At 40.6% G+C, this 20224-nt stretch overlaps 1 non-coding gene across 1 annotated transcript; it reads right to left on the reverse strand.

Moving 5' to 3' along the window:
* Nucleotides 1-10040: 10040 nt before the first annotated feature.
* TRNAG-UCC (transfer RNA glycine (anticodon UCC)) lies at nucleotides 10041-10113 on the reverse strand. Its single transcript has one exon. It is a non-coding gene; the product is annotated as a tRNA-Gly (tRNA).
* Between the last annotated feature and the right edge of the window lie 10111 nt (nucleotides 10114-20224).

A 20224-nucleotide genomic window follows, 5' to 3' on the forward strand; every position in this document is an offset into this window, starting at 1 on the left:
CCTAATGAGTGGAGGACTTGTCCTGGGAGGAGGCCTGCTCAGATCTGGGAAGCAGACTCTGACTGAATGGGCAAAGAATTTAATTCAGGGCACCCAAAGCAGCTGATGCTCAAATGGTAAAGAATCTGCCTGCAAAACAGGAGACCTGGATTTGATCCCTTGGTCAGGAAGATCCCCTGGAGAAGGGAATGACTCCCCACTCCAGTACTCTTGCCTGGGAAATCCCACAGACAGAGGAGCCTGGCAGGCTACAGGCCATGTGGTGGCAGAGTTGGACATGACTGAGTGACCAACACTTTCACCCTTTCACCCAGAGCATAGTCTGGTGCAGAGCAGGGGACCAGCTGAGAGTGGGTGCAACCACTTGGCCCTGTGGACTCTCTGCTTCATGGGGAGGGGTGTGGCCAGAGGAGGGCCAAAACAGGGCTCTCTAAAATATGGGGACCAGGACAGGGACCCTTCTTGTGTAAGAGTGGCACTGTACGTTGGAATGGTTTCAGAGATGCTAGCTCAGTTTAGCTTCTTGCTATGGATACCAACTATTCTGTGATTTGATGTTCAATCTGTTTCTATGGTTATCACCTCCCTCCCATCATTCTCATTTATGGGGAAGGAGATCAAACCAGTCAATCCTAAAGGAAGTCAACTCTGAATATTCATTGGAAGGACTGATTTGAAGCTGAATCTCCAATACTTGGTCCACCTGATGTGAACAGCCAACTAACTGGAAAAGACCCTGATGCTGGGAAAGACCAAGAGCAGGAGAAGAAGGGGGAGACAGAGGATGAGATGGTTAGATACCATCACCATATGGACATAAATTTGAGCAAACTCCAGGAGATAGTACAGGACAGAGGAGCCTGGTGTGCTGCAGTCCATGGGGTTGCAAAGACTCAGACACACTTAGAAACTGAACAGCAGCAAACTTTTTTGCCTTTTTCTTTGGGGTTCTGTTACATCTTTTAATATTTTACCCAGTTCCCTTTGCATCCTAGGTTTCATCTTTGCTTGGTTTCCCTTTGTGGTTCTTTTGGTCTGCCTTCCAGCATCCAGGTCTTCTTTCGTGGTATTGAAGCATCAAGCAGGTTTCTAACAATTTACTGTGTCTCCTGTGGTAAATAATTTTTCAAAGATGTAATTTTGCCTGTTTCTTCATTGTGTTTCATGTTGGATTTTCCAGTTGTTTGTCCATTTGTGAGAAGAAATTAAACTAGACTTTCTTTTATTTTGCCAACAGATTGCCCTCATTCCTCAAGTGTCCTGGCATCTCACTCACTCCCCAACCCCCTTGCATATCTTGACCTGCTCTGTGGTCTGAGAAGCATGGCTTCTGCTCCAGCATCAGTATCCCATGGTCCTCAGGCATCTGTCTTTGGGCAGAGGAACTGTCTCCTGTTCTGAAGTCCTGGTTCCCGGTCTAAATGTGAGCCTGAGTCCGGTTCTTTTTTGTCTGATGCAGCACACAGAAAGCCCTAAGCTCTGGAATACTGGGCTTCTAGGGTTTTCCAGGATGTAGCACCCTCTACTCAGAGTTTGAGTTTCTAAAGAGTTCTAGAAAATATGGTGAGGGTCAGAGGGAAGGGAGCAAATAAATCAACATGAATTTTCCTGCCTCAGAAAGCAAATATTGAACAGTATAGTTGGTAATTCTCTTATTTTTGGTAGATTCTCACAGGCCAGAGGAAGACAGTGGGGGATGGAGAGCATCATACAAAGTTTTTTATTGCTTTTTTCCCTGTTCCCTGCCTTGTGTTCACAGGGCAGGGTATTTAGTCATTAGGCATGTAACTCAATCTGACCTTAACAGAAACATACCAAATGTTTGCTTTTTAAATTACCTCTATAAATTAGAAAAATTTCCACCCCGATTCTGGCAATGATCTTCTCTTAACCTTAGTTTCTGCCTTATTCAAGGATTATTAGGTGCAAGTGACAGGACTGTGCAAGCTAATTTAAGGAAAAAGTAGAATTAATCGGAAGGACATAACAGTTTCTCAAAAATTCAAGGCTGGGAAATGAAGTTCCCAGCCCCATGAGGGACTGGGTAGTCAGAGGTCTCTGACTTATATCATAGGATGTGATTAGCATGCCTTGGCCAAGTGTCAGGGGAGAATGCTGGACCACCCATTCTGGGAGCAGTAGGAAAATCAGAAACTCAGTTTACCCTTGCAAGGCTCAAATGCCTCGCCCTTTATGTATGCAATGCTTGTACTTTCAGCTTGGGGACCCTGCTTATCCCATTGTGGTGCAGACTGTTTTGGAAGGAGGCTGCTGCTGAGTTAAAGCTGGCCTCGGTGGGCTGTGGCCCCAGCCATCGTAAGTTTCAAGAAGCCACTGCCCCATAAGAGGGCTCCCCCAGCAAATTGGCCATATCACCTAGGGTCTACCACAGTGTGTGGAGCCTGCGCCTTGGGTGACCCAGTCAACACAATGACCTTCTCTTTTTAGATTGTTAGAAAAATGCAACAAAGCCCTGCTTTCTGCTGTAGAAAATCATTTATGGAGCACAGCCACCTCTCAGGTTATTTCCACATGAATCTCTACTATGGATGGTGGTGTGAAACCCTCTTCATTTGCTATGCTTCCTCAGGGTTTTACTTGGGAGGGCTCCATGTTATAAGCCTATAAGTTAGAGCATTCAGGATCTGCCTTTTTCAGTACAGTCCATGGCCACAGAATGGGACTCAAGTCAGTGTCTGAAAGACTGGAGGCAGGCTGGCTTTAGTGCCTACTCATTCACAATCTCTGTTACTGGAGTGGGTAGCCTGTCCCTTCTCCAGTGGATCTTCCGAACGCAGGAACTGAACTGGGTCGCCTGCATTGCAGGCGGATTCTTTACCCACTTAGCTATCGGGGAAGCCCAATAGGGTGGCAGGACAACCCATAAGTTCTACCTGTCTCTACTCCCATGGCGATTTATTTGTGGCATTCCTTTGCCTACCACTGTCACTGGGCACCCCATTGTCTAAGACCACCCCACAAATATTCCTCCATTTAAGTCTTGGAGGGAATAGTTAAAGGCATGGGTTTCTTCCCTCCTAGAAACTTTTCATGTTACAAATTCCTCCACTTTTTCGTCAGTACTCCCTGCACTATAAACAAGTAAAAGGGTCCCATCGTATCTTTTTTTCTTCATGGCTGGGACTGCCTGCTTTACATCATAAAAATAAGAGAAGTCCTCAAGAGCAGACCAACTGACTCTTTTTCCTTGACCAAAGTAAAAAAGATTATGAACTCAGGGCACTCTAGGATAACCTGAAAGGAAGTAGATGTCATCAGCCTCAAAGGCGGTCTTCACCTCTTCCCGGCCCCTCCCCTTCCCCGGCTGCTCCTCTCCGCTTCTCTCAGTGAACCTCTCTGTTCTGCCATTTTTTCAGAGTGCCGTTGTCTGCCCCACTTAAACCTAACCAAACACAACTTCCAGTTTTACATACCTCCCCAGATGAGCTACTCTCGAATAGAGCTCCTATACTGCAATTTTAAAGACTGGGAAGTAAGACTCAGGTTGGTCAGTTTGGGTTGGTGTTTGTCAGTGAACCAATCAGCTCTAGCCAAGGTGTGGTGCTACAAGCCCACTGTCCAATCAATGGAGGCCCTGGGGGAAGTCTCTCTGGGAGTAGAGATGGCAAGGCAGGGAGAGTGCTGGCTCTGGTTTCCATGGCTTTATTGTGTTACCTCTCGGTATTTTCATGAAACATAGAAGAGGGCTCACCAAGTGTTCCATGTAAACCTGAGACGTGTCACCATTTGACAACCTGGTCCCCAGGTCTGTCATCTGACTCCATAGGATAGAGGCTATTGAGACTGTGCAAAAGCCTGTGTGGCCTTCCTGGGGAATGTTCCTGGCCTTAATGTTGTAATGATACAGTGATGAATAATGCCAATATGTGATTGTTCTTAGTTTGAACTCAGTAATTCAAAAGGGATAGCAAACAGCAAGAATGAAATCAAGTCTGGACTATGGGGTTGAGGATATAGGGTTATGAAGCTGTAAAAAAAATTTGTTTTCCTTTTATTCTATAATTTATCTAGGTCTATAAGACAAGTGCAATGTATTTTCTGCCTCCCTGAGTCCTCTGGGCAGAGCAGTGTCCCTCCCCTCTGCATTCCCACAGCACTTTGTTCATCTCTCAAAATACCATTTATCATACTTTGTGGTAACTGTTTGCTGATGGGTCTGTTTTCCTCGCTAGACCAGGCTCCTTTGGGAATCTTTATTGTGTTCCTTTTGTATTCCTAGCATGAATTGGATCTGAACATAGTAAAAGTTCAATAAATATTTGTTGAATGAACCAGACCCAGGACTCAATGAGCCCAGGCAAACCTTGGGTATCTGTGCAGCAGCCAAGTGGAAGAGTTCCCTGCCTTTCTGCTTCTCATTATGTGGACTCCATCCATAGTTGGGGGTCCTCCCATGGCTTCCTGATTCATTTCACACACTTTCTTTCAGATTATGGGTCTTACCCAAACCCCAGCCCACTTGGCTGGAGCCTTGATCCTATGCCTGACCTTTGTAGCCCTCTTCTTAGCAGATCAGACCCTGAATCGTGTTCCTCCTCGCATCACTGCCTGGATCCAACCTGAACAGACAGATCTCAGGCACCATGATGCGGCACTGTACATGATACAGCACAGCTGCCTGCTCTAAGGGGCTCTTCTGTTTTCTTCTTCATGTTAGATTAGGCAGTGATCGCTACACTCCCATTTCTGTCCCTTGCTCGTGTGGACCGTATTTAAACTCCAGAAACACTTTGGCTAGTATAGCACCTCCCTCCACCTCCACCTCCACCCGACATGGTATCACTCACTCTTCCTCATGCTATTGGCTGATCCCTGCTTTCCTCATTCCATCATCTCATGCAAACACCCCAGGACAAAAGGATCCTATCTTCCCTGGGTTGCTGTGCAGAAGGCTCAGCCTGAATCCCTTCTGGTCTCTTTCAGAAGGGATTTTTCTTGCATTGCTAGTAAGGGAATAGTTTCCTCAGCTGGACGGTTGCCATGTTCACCATGTCAAATGGACTCCCCTGGGGCCAAGGCTGGGATTAGGTTAAGCCTCTATAAAACCGAGGCAAATTTGTGCTTGACTAACTTAGCACAGAGCTCAGCACTACCTGGTTTTCTAAGGCTGGGCAGGAGAGACCTGGGACTTTGAATAAAGCTCATCCACTAGAAAGGGACCAGAAACTCCAGGCAGACTTAGATTCTTTCACTTAGAGAAGTTTCAGTCTAGCAGAAAGGCAGGTGTCTGTGGGGACCACAGGGAAGGTAGAAGCTGTATTTGTTTCTAAGCCTGCCATAAAAAAATACCACAGCCCAGGTGACTTAAAACAACAAATTTACTGCCTCATAGTCCTGAAGGCTAAAAGTCCAAAATCAGTGTGTTGGCAGGGTCATGCTGTCTCTGAAACCTGTGGAGGAGAATTCTTTCTGGCCTCTTCCTAGCTTCTGATGGTTTGCCGGCAATTCCTGATATTCCTTGACTTGCAGCTGCTGCGCTTCAATTCCTGCGTCTGTCATCATACGTCATTCTTCCTCCATGTATCCCTGTCTCTTCTCTGCTTATGAGGACACCAGCCACATTGGATTAAAGGCCTACCCTAGTCCAGTGTGACCTTATCTTAACTAATTGCATCTGTTATGACCCTGTTTTTAAATAAGGTCACATTCTAGGGCACTGAGGTTAGGATTCCAACATATCTTTTTGGGGAGGCACAATTCAGTCCGTAACAGTCATGCTGCAGTGGATGTCAGAATAAAAGGTTAAGGATTTCATTAAATGGGTGGAACAAAGAGAAAGTGTGTTGCTTCTATCACAGCTCAAAATCTCCTAGAGCTACGTCCTTAACAGGCTCTTGTTGCCATCTTCTCTCACTTTCTCAAGACTTACTTCTCCAGTTATCTCCTGTCACTTCTAAATGATCAACCCCTCCCCCCCTTTTCAGTGGGACTATTTGCTTCAGCTCATAAGCATGATTGACTATCCTTTATGTTTAAAGTCCTTCTTTGGTTCCTCATCCCTCTCCAATTACTGCCCATTTCTCTGCATCCCTTCACAACTTAATGTCTCACAATATTTGTTTACATGTTATCTCTATTTCACATTTTATCACCTCAAAATTCTCAAATTATGTCTCTTCCATTGCACCATTTCACCAAAACTTCCTGTGTCAAGGTTACTGTAATCTCCATGTTGTCAAGTTCAATGGACAATTTAGTTTCTCATCTTACTCTCTCAGTTGCATTAGATCCAGATGACCACTCTTACACCACTGATTTTCTTCTTATCTCTGATGTCTATGACAATTTCTTCTCAGTCTTTGTTATAGACTCTCTTCCAATGTCTAAATATTGGTGTTCTGCAGGGCTGCTTCTTTCTCTCTTCCTAAATGATCAATTTATATAGCCCAAGATATCATCTACATGCTGATAATGACCATATTTATATCTCCATCTCACTCTCTCATTTGAACTCCAGTCCTACATATCCAGCTACCTGATTCAGCTACCTACTTGAGTTTTCTACTTGGATACATCATAAGCATCTTAGTCTAAATATGCCTAAACAGAGCTCCACTTAGTTCCTCAAACACATGAGGAGCTCTTTCCTACCTCTAGGCCTCATCTATGCTACTCCGTCTACTTAATTCCAGTTCTCCTCACTTCTTATTCTTCAGGTTTCAGGGAGACTCTTCTGCCCTCTGCCATCTAATATTCCCTTCTAATGCTATTGATATTTCTCAGGTGGCTCAGTGGGTAAAGAATCTGCCTGCAATGCAGGAGATGCAAGAGACATGGGTTCAGTCCCTGGGTTGGGAAGATTCTCTGGAGGAGGGCGTGGCAACCCACTCCAGTGTTCTTGCGTGGAGAATCCCATGGACAGAGAAGTCTGTTAGGCAACAGTCCATAGTGTTGTAGAGTTGGACACGACTGAAGCAACTGAGCAACACACACACACGTACACATGCAATTACTCATGTATGATTTTTTCCCTCTCTCCTCCACTGGACTGTGTTCTCTTGAAGGCAGGGTTGTGTTTGTTTTCTTCTCCATCATATACCCCACTCACAGTACAGTGCCTGACATGCAGTGGATGCTCAGCAATGACTTGCAAAATGAATGAATAGCTAATGACAGGGTTTTATATTGCCTTGGAAATGCAAGTCCCTGGGCAGGGCAAGGAGACCCCCAGGACTGTTACCCAGTTTCAGAAATTAGTGTCAGGGAAAGACCATAAAATTTCTTTCTAGGAAATCTGAAAATGTTTCAAATAAATGTGTCTATTCATTTATGTAATTGCACAGAGCACTTCTCCAGAGCTCTCATTCTAAGTACTTCAGTAAAATAGGATAATGAGTCAGAGTGTTGAGAGGAGACAAACTGCCTTGGAACTTGAGGTCTTGGAAGAATCAGAGCCAACACCCTAAGTGTTGCTTCTCTTTAAGGAGGGATGTTGGTTCAAAGGGCCACAGTGGGTTCATCATCGGAAACTGGGACACCAGATTCAAGCCTGGGAGATGCCTTCTTGGTTGATTACAGATCCTTCAGACCCAAAGAATGAACTCTGCTTTATATTGCTATAGAAAAAGTGCTGACTTGGCTAAGTGAAGTTAGCCTCTGTTGCCTGGTTTCCCAAATGCATATGACACCTCTAAAGGGTCACGTTCATGACTCATTCACTCATAGACAGCTTTAGAAGATGAGGATGAGGTTGAGTATAAACAACTGAGGCAAAACTAATGATGCCTCTTGCAGAAAAGGCAACCCAGAGGCTGGGTTGGTGATATATAAAAGAAGACAGCAGTGGGGCAACTGATCAATAAAGAAATATTTTATTTGTTTCAAAGATAGCATGCTTCAAAATTAGCTGCTCTTTCCAAAAAGAAGAATTTCTTCCAGTTATTCTATATAGCCAGGGAAGAAACTGACCTCTTTGGGAACCAGCCTGTATCAGAGAGGAATCAGGCTGAACGCAGTAGAAATGGACTCTGACTACTTAAACTAGAAAAGGGGGGGGGTTGGAAGGATAGTGAACAGCCCTAGGACTGAAGAAAAAGCTGAACAATCAGACGCCCGAAAGGCCAGTTGTCAAGGGAGCTCCGGGGTTCTCAAGTGATCAACATTTCTTTAGGAAACTACTATCCGATGACTGAGATTCCAAATGAGAGCCTGACTGACCTACACCGAGAGCCATATGCCTGCTTCAGTGGGAGGGGGTTGGAAGCCTGAGATTCTTAGTCCCACTAGAGCCAAAGGGAGTAGAGAAAAAAAAAAAAAAAAAGATTCACAAAGGACTCGATAGAGCAGACAAAACAAGCAATTCATGATTCTGATGGTGGTAGAGGTGTCAGTAACCAGATTAATGAATTAATTCATTGTGAACCTTATCAGTATTTATATAATTCAAGTCATGTGACTATAAGCTGTGTTATACAGATGAAATAAAAGACACTGATTAACATTAAAGAAGTTACCATGCAATGTTGGGAGGCAATTAAAAAGACATGAAATTGTTCAAGTTATGGTTCCTTGGGTTGCAAGAAAACAAAACTCAGAGTTACTCAAGTAAAGAATAGTGTTTATTGCAAGGAAGCAGAGCTCTCACAGAATCAAAGGACATGAAATCAAGTGCAGTCGAGCATCAGGGGAGATGGAGAGGAACAGAAGCAGCTGGCTACTGGTTCTACTTCTCTCTCTTGGGCCACGGGCTCTTCTCTGCTCTTTCCTTCTTGTCAGCTCCATTTTCCTTTCTCTGCAGAACAGCTTCCGCCTTTTACTCATCAACTTGCAAACGTTTGCCATTATTTTCAGTTTACAAGACTTTTTCACCACCAACTGTCAGCAATCTTATGTCTCATATTAAGTTCTCAAGATAGAATCTGTTCAGCCTCGCTCTTCTCTTGGTGCAAGGTCACACAAAGTCAGATTTCTAGGCAACTAGTGGCTCAGACTGTAAAGAATCCGGCTGTAATGCAGGAGACCTGGTTTTGATCCCTGGGTTGGGAAGATCCCCTGGAGAAGGGAATGGCTACCCACTCCAGTAGTCTTGCCTGGAAAATTCCATGGGCAGAGGAGCCTGGCAGGCTACAGTCCATGGGGTCACAAAAAGTAGAATGTGACTGAACAACTAACATTTTCACTTTTTTAGCTTTCAACACACTCGCTAATTTGGAGTCAGGTGGTCATCCTTCGTTCAGTTCGGCCTTAGCTGTGTGTGTGCGTGTTTTTGGATGGATGTTGGTCAGAAGGAGGTGTGTGTGTGAAACTATAGGCAGGGCAGAAAAATGTTTTTTTTTTTTTAATTTCTTATTGGAGTATAGTTGCTTTATAATGTTGTGTTCTTTTCTGCTGTACAGCACAGTGAGTCAGTCATACATACACATAGATCTCGTCCTTTTTGGATTTCCTTCTTTTACAAAAATATAACTATGATGAGTTAAAGAAGATAAATGGCTGATGTCGATAGAGATGGCTCTATTGTGTCCATGTTTTGGAAACATCTAGTTGAGAGGATAAAAGAGATGTAACAGAAGCTTGATAAGGTAGGACAGAGGGAAAATGTGGTGAGCATTTATTGTTTCTGCCAGATGAACATTCCCTCCCTCTGCTTTTACCTATGGTGCTCACCACACCATCCCTCTGTTTCTTTAATCTGTGAAATCTCCTCTAAGCACTTCTAATCTTTACATCTATCCCAGAAATTTTGACATTTTGTGATTTTATGTTTATTTAGTTGAAAAATATTGTCTTTTTCCTTTTGATTTCTCTTTTGTCAAATGGAATATTTGTAAGCATGCTGTTAAATTCCAAACATTTGGCTTTTTGCAGATATCTTTATGTTAATGATTCAGTTAATTTCATTGTGACCAAAAGACATACATTATATAGTCTGATCTTTTTTAATTATAGGCTTTTTATGGTCCAGAATATAGTCATTCTTGGTAAATGTTACATGTGTGCTTGAACTGGTATGTTCTATATGGGTCTGTTTGGTTTGGCTTATTCATGTTTTGTTTCTGTTTCGGCTTGTGGGATCTTAGTTCCCTGACTGGGGATTGAACCCAGGCCCCTTGCAGTGGAAGTGCAGAGTCCTAACCACCGAACCACCAGGGAATTCCCCATTCATTTTTTCTATATTTTTAGTGATCTTCACCAAGTTGTTCAGTACTGAAAGGTGTTAAAACATGCAACTGCAATTGTGGATTTATCTAATTCTTCCTTCAGTTCTATCAGTTTTTTACTTCCTTTTTTGAGGTTCTGTTATTAACGGTATATACATTAGAACATATATACATATGTTCTCTCCTCTTGATGGATTAATCAATTTATTATTATAAATGTATCCCTTTATCTTTTAATATTTCTTGTCCAAAAGTGTTTTCTCTGTATTAATGTAGCCCCTCAAACTTACCTTCAATTAGTGCTTTCACGGTGTATCTTTTTGCATTCTTTTAACTTGCTTGTGTCTACAGTTTTATTTACTTATTTTTATTATTTTTTTGCCATCCCATTGTCAGACACATTATTCCATTTGGTCAGATTATGTTTCTTTGCTCATCTTTTGGTTTTCAGAATGAGTCTAGCTCTTATTTGCAAATGCACTGAACTCACATGTCCTTGCATTTCCGTGTACTACTAAAACTTTTGTGTTTCTAAATTTTAACTTAAAAAAAAGTCGTCTCTTTATTTGTCTGCACTGGGCCTTGTTGTGGTATGCGGGATCTTTAGTCTGCACATACAACTTCTTGGTTGAGGCATGTGGGATCTAGTTCCCTGACAAGGGGTTGAACCCAGGCCCCCTGCGTTGGGAAGGCAGAGTCCTAGTCACTGGACCACCAGGGATGTCCCTCTAAATTTCAAGTTTTGCAGATGGGTGGAAAATATGGTATGGGGAGGGAGGTGGGAGGGGAGTTCAGGGTGGGGAACACGTGTACACCCGTGGCGGATTCATGTTAATGTATGGCAAAACCAATACAATATTGTCAAGTAATTAGCCTCCAATTAAAATAAATAAATTTATATTAAAAACAAATTAGTGTCTAAAGTTTTAAAGTGGGTTTTTATAGATAGAACAAAATTGGTTCTTGCTTTTTTTAATCCAATCTAACAATCTCTGCTTTTAATTGCAGTGTTTAGATTGCCTATATTTAATGTGATTATTGATATGTCTGGGTTTAAATCTACCATATTGCTGTTTGTTTTCTATTTTCCTATTTGTTTTTCATTCCTTCTTTTTCCTTTTTTTTTTTGCATTATTTTTATGATTCCTACTGATCTCTTTGTTGCCTTATTAGCTATACCTCTACCTTGTCTTGTTATTGGTTCCTCTACCATTTACAATATATTGATACATCTTTAACTCATCACAGTCTACTCTCAGATAGTGTTAAACCGTTTCATGTAAAGTGTAAGAAATTTTTCTCTTCTTTTGTAAACTATTGTTGCATTTTACTCCTATGTATGTTATAAACACCATGGGATGCTGGTATTATTTTATTTTCAATAGACAGTTTTAATAAAGAGATTAAACAGTGGAAAATATCTTTTATATTAGTCCACGTATTCCTCTTGATTCTTTTGGGTAGATACAAATTTCCAAATAGTATTATTCCTTATGCTTGAAGAATTTCCTTTAGTATATTTTAGAGTGCAGCTATGCTGGTAATGAATTTTCTCAGATATTGTTTGCTTTAAAAAGTTTTTAGCTCACTTTCATTTTTGAAAGATACTTTTGTTGGGCACAAAACTCCAGCTGATAGCTTTATCTTCTTCTGGTTTGCACAGTTTCTGACATAAAATCTTCTGTCGTTCTTGTCTTCATTTCTCTGTACGTAATGTATTTGTTTTCCTCCGACTGCTTGTAAGAATTTCTTTTTAACCATTTTTTTCGGTAATTTGATTATTAAGTGGTCTGTTGCATTTTTATTTTATTTTTAATCAGTATCTGTATTGAAGTATAGTTGATTTACAATATTGTGTTAATTTCTTCTGTGCAGCAAAATAATGCAGCCATACATACATAAACATTCTTTTAAAAATATTCTTTTCTATTATGGTTTATCATAGGATATTGAATATAATTCTCTGTGCTATACAGTAGGACTTTGTTGTTTATCCATTCTATACATAAAAGTTTATATCTGTTAACCCCAACCTCCCACTCCATCCACAGGGAACCCTGCTCAATGATCTGTGGTGACCTAAATGGGAAGGAAATCTAAAAAAGATTGGATACTTTTGTATACTGATTCACTTTGCTGTATAGCAGAAACTAACACAACACTGTAAAGCAACTATGAAAATGAAAATGAAGTTGCTCAGTCGTGTCCAGCTTTTTGTAACCCCATGGACTGCAGCACGCCAGGCTTCCCTGTCCATCACCAGCTCCCAGAGCTTGCTCAAACTCAGGTCCATCGAGTTGGCGGTGCTATCCAACCATCTCATCCTCTGTCATCCCCTTCTCCTCCTGCCTTTAGTCTTGCCCAGAATCAGTGTATTTTCCAGTGAGTCAGTTCTTCACATCAGGTGGCCAAAGTATTGGAACTTCAGCTTCAGCATCAGTCCTTCCAATGAACACCCAGGACTGATCTTCTTTAGGATTGACTGGTTGGATCTCCCTGCTATCCAGGGGACTCTCAAAAGTCTTCTCCAGCACCACAATTTGAAAGCATCACTTCTTTGGTGCTCAGCTTTCTTTATAGTCCACTCTCACATCCATACATGACTACTGGAAAAACCATAGCTTTGACAGACCTTTGTTGGCAAAGTAATGTCTCTTCTTTTTAATATGCTGTCTAGGTTGGTCATAGCTTTTCTTTCCAGGAACAAGTGTCTTTTAATTTTGTGGCTGCAGTCACCATCTGCAGTGATTTTGGAGCCCCCAAATATAAAGTCTGTCACTGTGTCCATTGTTTCCCCATCTATTTGCCATGAAGTGATGGGACCAGATGTCATGATCTTCCTTTTTTGACTGTTGAGCTTTAGGCCACCTTTTCACTCTTCTCTTTCATTTTCATCAAGAAGCTCCTCAGTTCCTCTTTGCTTTCTGCCATAAGGGTGGTGTCATCTGTATATCTGAGGTTATTGATATTTCTCCCGGCAATCTTGATTCCAGCTTGTGCTTCTTCCAGCCTGGCATTTCACATGATGTACTCTGCATAGAAGTTAAATAAGCAGGGTGACAATATACACATACTCCTTTCCCAATTTGGAACCAGTCCGTTGTTCCATGTCCAGTTCTAACTGTTGCTTCTTGACCTGCATACAGACTTCTCAGGAGGCAGGTCAGGTGGTCTGGTATTCCCATCTCTTGAAGAATTTTCCTCAGTTTGTTGTGATCCACACAGTCAAAGGCTTTAGGGTAATCAATAAAGCAGAAGTAGATGCTTTTCTGGAACTCTCTTGCTTTTCCAATAATCCAGTGGATGTTGGCAATTTGATCTCTGGCTCCTCTGCCTTTTCTAAATCCAGCTTAAACATCTGGAAGTTCTCAGTTCACATACTGTTGAACCCTCACTTGAAGAATTTTGAGCATTACTTTGCTAGAGTGTGAGATGAGTGCAATTGTGTCGTAGTTTGAACATTCTTTGGCATTGCCTTTCTTTGCAATTGGAATGAAAACTGAGCTTTTCCAGTCCTGTGGCCACTGCTGAGTTTTCCAAATTTGCTGGCATATTGAGTGAAGCACTTTCACAGCATCACCTTTTAGGATCTGAAATAGCTCAGCTGGAATTCTATCACCTTCACTAGCTTTGTTCGTAGTGACGATTCCTAAGGTCCACTTGACTTCGCATTCCAGGATGTCTGGCTCTAGGTGAGTGATCACACCATCGTGGTTACCTGGGTCATTAAGATCTTTTTTATAGTCCTTCTGTGTATTCTTGCCACCTTTTATTAATAAATCTGCTTCTGTTGGGTCCATACCATTTCCATACCCATCTTTGCATGAAATGTTCCCTTGGTATCTCTAATTTTCTTGGATTCTATTGTTTTCCTCTATTTCTTTGCATTGATCGCTGAGGAAGTCTTTCTTCTCTCTCCTTGCTCTTCCTTGGAACTCTGAATTCAGATAGATATATCTTTCCTTTTCTCCTTTGCCTTTAGCTTATCTTCTTAATGAAACTACCTATGGAACAGAAACAGAAAAATGCACAGGCTGCATTTTTTAAATGTTTGATCTCCTTGGAGTCATTGAACTTTTTTTAGAACTGTGAGTTTATAGTTTTTATTTTCAATTTATTACTAGTAATGTTTTATTGTTAACAAGATGTATTTCTTTAAAAAATCTTTTCTAGCTTTATTGAGGTATGATTGACAAACAAAAATTGTACAGTCACACCCCAAAGATATTGCAAGTTTGGTTCCAGACCATTACAACAAAGCAAATATCCCAATACAGTGAGTCACAGGATTTTTTGCTTTCCCAGTGCATATAAAAGTTAAGTTGATACTATACTGAGGTTAAATGTGCAATAGCATTTTGTCTAAAAAATATGCATTCCTTAATTTTAAAAATATTCTATTGATAAAAAATGTTAACCATCATTTGGCAGTGCAGGGTTACCATAAACCTTCAATTTGCTAAAACACAGTATCTGTGAAGTTCGATAAGGCAAAGTACAATAAAACAAGCTACACCTGTATATACTTAGGTTGTAACAATATGGTTTCTTTAAGGTGTACAATGCGATAACTTAATATATGTATACATTGTGAAGTAATGACCACAATCAAGTTAATTAACATTTCCATTATCTCACATGGTTTCCATTTTTGTGTGTGTAGTGAGAATATATGATCTATTCTCTTAGCAAATTTCAAGTATATGTTACAGTATTATTAGTTATAATCACCATACTCCATGCTGTACATTAGATCTCTAGAACTTGTTTGTCTTAGAACTAGAAGTTTCTATCATTTGCATGTTTGGTAATTTTTTGTTGGATGCTGATGTTATTGATTTTAGTTAGTTACTCGGTGTCATTGTATTTTTTGAAAAAATACTGTTGGGTTGTCTTTATCTGACATGCAGTTATATTCCTTGAGATTAGTTAGATCTTTCTCAGGCTCAAAATTAGGCTTTGTTGGAGCAGATCCAGAGCAGCCTTTGGTATGGGGTTAATTTAAACAATACCCTTTGGAAGACTCTAGTTGATGTCATTTGTACTATGAGGTCTTTCTACTTTGGTGGTGGTTGTGATGGTTTAGTTGCTAAATCATGTCTGACTCTTTTGCCACCCCATGGACTGTAGTCCACCAGGCTCCTCTGTCCATGGGACTTCCCAGGCAAGAATCCGGTAATAGGTTGCCATTTCCTTCGCCACTATGTTGGTGGCAATCTGAAATATTCTCAGTCCTGGGTGAGCTCTGAAAGTTGTTCAGCCTGCTACTTTTTGGTGATTTTTTCATCAGCCTCAGGCAGTTTTATCTTATACATGTGCAGATCAGTACTCAACCTAAATTCAAAGGACCCTCTCTTCAGATCTTTCAAGTTCTCTCCCTCTTTCTGAGCAACTCTCTTCTCTCTGGTACTCTCTCATACAAATCCTAGTCACTGGCCTTTCTGAACTCTGGTTTCTATCTTCTTGACTCACCAAGATCACCAGGCTGTTTGGAATCCTTGTCCTTGCATTGTAGCCTGCAAATAGCCTTCAGGCAGTATTCTAGGGCAGTTACAGAACTTACCACATTCACTTCTCTTCTCACTGAGATCATGGTCCTGTGTTGTTCAATGTCTGAAAAATTGTTGTTTCATATATTTTGTCTGGTTTTCTAATCGTGTAATTTGAGATGGTAAATTCAATACCTGGCACTCCCTCATGCCCAAAATGAATGCCCCGTGTAATTGTTTTTAATTAGAAACATCTTCTAGTAAGCAGAATATGTGTATTTTTACAGTATATGTGTATTTTATATTTTAAGACATTAAATATATCTTAACGATAATAAAAGACAACATTTCAATATCCTGTGCCATCCCATCTTAACCCCGCTATGTAGAAACAACCGCTTCTTTAATTACTTAGGTTTTCTTATTATAGCTAATCTATATTTCTAAATAATATATTTCTACTGCTATTTCTCATTTATTTCTGATGTTATCTATTGACTTCCTTTTATGGTAGGAAAGATTAAGCTTTTTTATACCACATCTTGATTTCTCATCTTTCACCTTCCCAATAAAATTGTATCACAATTTTTTATATAACAAATAATTAGTTTTATATCATTATGACTATGCAAATATTGCTTACTTCAAACCCTAACATATTACTATGATTCTGTTTTATTTCTCCTTCAGTTTTTATTATTCAAATTCATAATTACTTAATTTAAAAATATTTATTTCACCATTCACGTGTTCTTAATCTTTTCCAAATATTCCATTTTTAGGATATCATATGGAGTCTCCTTCTCTTTTTATTGCAAGTGATTCTCCTCAGATTCTCTGTGATGCCAGGAAGTTGCAGATCTGTTGCCCTGGAGTCCCCCAGCCACTGTTTTCCTAAGTTGTATCCATTGCTTCCTGTTTTCTATGTCATTATCTTTCTTGGTTTACTCCCTCTTTTTTTTGCTGAAGTATGTGCTACGTAGTTTCCTAGTAAATGGATATCATTTTGGGTTCATTAAATACCTGAAATACCTTTGTTCCACTGTTGAATTTTGGTGGCTAGTTTGACTACCTGTAAAGTTTTAAGTTAAAAAAGTTTCCAAGCAAATTAGATGGCCTTGATCCATAGTTTTTGGTATTGCTGAGGAACTAAAAGCCTCTTGATGAAAGTGGAAGTGGAGAGTGAAAAAGTTGGCTTAAAGCTCAACATTCGGAAAATGAAGATCATGGCATCTGGTCCCATCACTTCATGGGAAATAGATGGGGAGACAGTGGAAACAGTGTCAGACTTTATTTTGGGGGGCTCCAAAATCACTGCGGATGGTGACTGCAGCCATGAAATTAAAAGACGCTTACTCCTTGGAAGGAAAGTTATGACCAACCTAGATAGCATATTCAAAAGCAGAGACATTACTTTGACAGCAAAGGTCCATCTAGTCAAGGCTATGGTTTTTCCAGTGGTCATGTATGGATGTGAGAGTTGGACTGTGAAGAAGGCTGAGCGTCGAAGAATTGATGCTTTTGAACTGTGGTGTTGGAGAAGACTCTTGAGAGTCCCTTGGACTGCAAGGAGATCCAAGCAGTCCATTCTGAAGGAGATCAGCCCTGGGATTTCTTTGGAAGGACTGATGCTAAAGTTGAAACTCCAGTACTTTGGCCGCCTCATGCGAAGAGTTGACTCACTGGAAAAGACTCTGATGCTGGGAGGGACTGGGGGCAGGAAGAGAAGGGGACGACAGAGGATGAGATGGCTGGATGGCATCACTGACTCGATGGACGTGAGTCTGAGTGAACTCTGGGAGTTGGTGATGGACAGGGAGGTCTGGCGTGCTGCGATTCATGGGGTCGCAAAGAGTCGGACATGACTGAGCGACTGAACTGAACTGAAGGAAAAGTCTGAAATCATCATAATTCTTATCTCTTTTAAATTATTTTCACTTTGGAATATATTATAATTTTCTCTCTCTACTCTGGTCCTTGAAATTGCATGTTTTCTTCAATTATTGTGCTAGATAACCTGTGGGTTCTTTCAACCTGGAGACATATATTTGAGATGTTCTCTACTCCTTTCCCCTAACTTTCTGTTTTTTTCTTTCTGTGGCTCCTGTAAGCTGTATGATATAATTCTTGGTTTTAACTTCTATTTAATTTTTTCCCTCTCCTTCGGTTATCTCTTTGTCTTTTTGTTTTATTTTCCTTCAGATTTTTTGGACTTTATTTTGAAGACATTCTATTCAAGTTTTTTATTTTGGCAATCATATATGCTAATTTCCAAGAGCTCTTTCTTAATCTTTGAGTGTTTTCTGTCTTAGTTTCCTGCTGTTTAATGTGCTTGTTTCTTTTTTTTTTTTTTTTTCCCCTGTATCTGACAGGGTAATAATTTGGAGCAAATCTTTTCTTCTTCTTTGTATTATCTGTTAGATAAAGTGTTTTTTCCCTGTGATTGTTTTGATCTTTCACTTCTATGTTAGAGGTTGTTCTCAATTATTTTTGATGAGCCTTGGCTCTTCATATTTAACAGTAAGACACAAAAGTGTGTGTGTGTGTGTGTGTGTGTGTGTGCGTGTGTGTATAGCGTGTGGGAGTGGGTGGTGGGGTTCACTTAAAAGATAGTTGGACAAGTTGTTGGTCATTTTACTGGTTCTCCCCAAATGCCAGAGAAGAGACCTCCAAAAGCCAACCAGGGAAGTGCCTGATTACCGGCATTCTGCCTGGAGTCCAGATGGGGACAAAAGAAGACTTGGATCTATCACTTCATTTTACAGACTTTCAATTAATCTTTTTGTCATTAATCCTGCTTTCTACCTCCTAGGTGCCTCTGAAACCTGAACTTCTGTTAATTTTGCCAAAGAAGAAAACTCATATCTTCTACCTGGCAAAGAAGTAAGTGGGTTGGGAACCAAATGCCTTGATCTAGGTGTTCTGGTTCCCCTGAATTCTTAGTCTTTCCAGGGTTTTATCGAACAAATTGCTCTTTTTTTTTTATCCCCTCCTCTGGTTTTCCTTTATCTTACTAAGCCAGTAACTATTCCTCCAACAATTTGTAGTCTTCTAAAAATTTATTATGCTCTCTCATATACTGATGTTCCCTTTCCCATTCCCTTTGTGGCCTTAAAGAGTTTTCCTTTCTATCACATTATTGGGGACACAGAAGAAATAAACACATACTAGCAAACAGCCATTTTTGACCAAAATTTTAGCTTATGTAATTTTTATTGATATTGCAATAATGAAAACTTTCTTGTGTCTATAGCATTTTTTTATCCTTTTGCATTTATGGATTAGTATAGAATCAAAAGCATAAGTAAGAAATTAGATTTAAATAGCTAGAAGGACATTTATCCCACTTTTCTGAAGCTGAGAAGAGTTGTAGAGAGAATTTGAGCCTATTGGGAAGAAAGAAAGCTCTGTATCACATGTTTTCAGCTCCTTCTTTTTCTTTGTTGATGAGCTCACCGGTAAGAAACAGAAGTGTGAATGCCTTGACTCTTGAAGTAAGTAGGAGGGTCTAGAGCACTTTTATTTGAGAAGTAAGGAGCTTTATAAGGGTAGTTTTGTCAAACTCAGTTCTTGGCCTGGGGCAGGCCAGTTGGCAGTCCAGAAGACTTAACTCTCCAAGGAAATAAAAACTCTACTAAGAAGCCCAACGTGTTAGTCCTGAGGGCCAGACATCTTTCAGAGATTACACCTGTGTACGCCAAAAGTCTATCCTCCCAGACCCCATCCCCAGTGGGCCATGTGTCTGTGGAGATCCCACAGGGTGGAGACAGGGCTTGCAGGGCTCATTCAGCAGGAAGGAACTGCTCCACAAGTGCTCTGTATTTGGGGTGGGACCAGCTACCCACACAAGTCTTCTTTCAATGGAGAATGGGACTTTATTGTTCAATGGATACAGAATTTTTGTTTGGATGACGAAAAACTTCTGGAAATGGATGGTGGTGATTGTTGTACAAGGTTGTGAAAGTGGTTAATGCCATTCAACTGTACGTTTAAAATTATTAAGATGGTAAATTTTGTATCATGTGTGTTTTAAAACAATAAAAAATAGTTTTTTAAAGGCTTCCCCCAAATGAGAGACCCCTCTTGTTGGTTCACTCCAGGCTCTGGGTCTCAGCTCACTGAACTGTGGTCTGTACAGGAAGCTTCTAGCCCATTATCAGCAGTACCTGTTCCCTCAGTGTCTTGGGCCAAATAAGCAAGAGGTGGTCCTGGGCTCCTAGAGTAGAATGATTTGTCTCATTTCACCCTGGTCTCTAGTTTGAATTATCAACCCTTCCAAAACTTTTATTTCTTTTATTTTGTCACAAGGACTCATGTAGTAATGTGAGCACAGTAGAGGCACCAAGAAAATGCTTTTTAGTTAAAAATTAGTCCAAAGAAAAAGATGGTAAATGAACAGCCACTCCCATTTGCATAGCATTTTATAGTTTCCACAGCCCTTGTCTGTGCATTGGCTCATCAGAGTCCCAGAACTGCTCCAGGAAGTTCTCAGAATAGTAAATACTATCTTTCTTTTATGGATGAGGTAATTGAGGTGTAGATAAGTTACACAATTTATCCAAGGTCTGACAGCTAATGTGTGCCAGCAATAAGACTCTGTCCCAGGTCTTTTGA

The sequence above is a fragment of the Bos grunniens genome, chromosome 15 (assembly GCF_055505025.1).
Source record: "Bos grunniens cultivar Pamir isolate PY7600 chromosome 15, Bosgru_T2T1.0, whole genome shotgun sequence".
Taxonomy (NCBI): domain Eukaryota; kingdom Metazoa; phylum Chordata; class Mammalia; order Artiodactyla; family Bovidae; genus Bos; species Bos grunniens.